Source organism: Ursus maritimus, assembly GCF_017311325.1.
Source record: "Ursus maritimus isolate PB19 chromosome X unlocalized genomic scaffold, ASM1731132v1 scaffold_X1, whole genome shotgun sequence".
NCBI classification, from domain to species: domain Eukaryota; kingdom Metazoa; phylum Chordata; class Mammalia; order Carnivora; family Ursidae; genus Ursus; species Ursus maritimus.
Window position 1 is genome coordinate 45586168 of NW_024423319.1, and position 1387 is coordinate 45587554.

Genomic DNA, 1387 nt, shown 5'->3' on the forward strand with positions numbered 1-1387 from the left:
GTGTATTCATTTTTTAAAAAACTGAGTTGAGTAGTGAACAAAAGTTTCTTGTTCAGAATAAATGGGAAAAATGTAGTGACTCTAAAACTTCATTATTCTTCAAACTTCCATTTTTCTGTTAAGCAGAATTCTGTACCATCCTTAGAGAAGAAACTCACATTTATGATGTAATTCTTCCCAGATTTAATAAAGTTTTCCTTTACATAAGTATATGCATAGAAAATGATTTCCAATAATATACATCAAACTGGATTGTTTTATTTTTGGAAAACAATTTTTTTGTTTTTTTTTTTTAAATAAGATCTTTATTTATTTATTTATTTATTTAAGATTTTATTTATTTATTTATTTGACAGAGAGAGACAGCCAGCGAGAGAGGGAACACAGGCAGGGGGAGTGGGAGAGGAAGAAGCAGGCTCCCAGCGGAGGAGCCTGATGTGGGGCTCGATCCCAGGACTCTGGGATCACTCCCTGAGCCAAAGGCAGACACTTAACTACTGAGCCACCCAGGTGCCTCCGGGAAACAATTATTAAAATTTTAAAAATATATTTTTAAAAAGAAGAGATGAAACAGAAGAAACGGAAATTACAGATCAGTGAGGGATATGTGTGTGTGTTTGTACCAATTTCAGGGTTTAACAAAATTGTTTGCTTTTACAGAAAACTTCGAGAAATGTATTCAGTTTGAAACTTTTCCCGTCAACCTAAAATTTTAAGTGCTACTCTCTTTAGAAGCTAAGTAACATCCTAAATATTAAAGAACAATTTTAAGTATTACTTCATCCTTGCTTGAGCTAAGAAAGTATTCCTATACATAAATGCATACAAAATAAACTTTCTGAAAAATATATAGCAAACTCATTCACTTTCTACATTACGTATACCAGTATTACTGTATTATTTTTTAAACACAATCATTAAGGACAATAAAGATTTAAGAATAGATGTTCACCTATGCTAAGAATTAGAGAAAATAAATCGGCAAATTAAAGAAACAATTTTTAAAACTCATTAAAGGGTTACCAAACTTGCCTGATCTTACAAATTATCTGGGGTACTTTGTAAAATACAAACTGTCACGTCCTATTCCAGATGTACTAAATTAAAACCTCCAGAAGACAAACCTGTGTATCTGGGTATCATTTACATATCTAGGATGCCACCCAAGAAAGGGTAGATTTGGAAAATCCTGGTAGATCAGGTTTACAACAACAACAACAAAAAACCTAAATGATAAACAGAACAAATATAAAATTTTGCTGTTCAAGTGAAGGAAGTGCAAAGGAGCCATACACAAGGATGTTTCCTGAATCTATGCTTGTAACAGAAAAAAAGAGAAAAAAATCTAAATGTGCATCAATAGGAAAACAAAAAATGAACAATACAA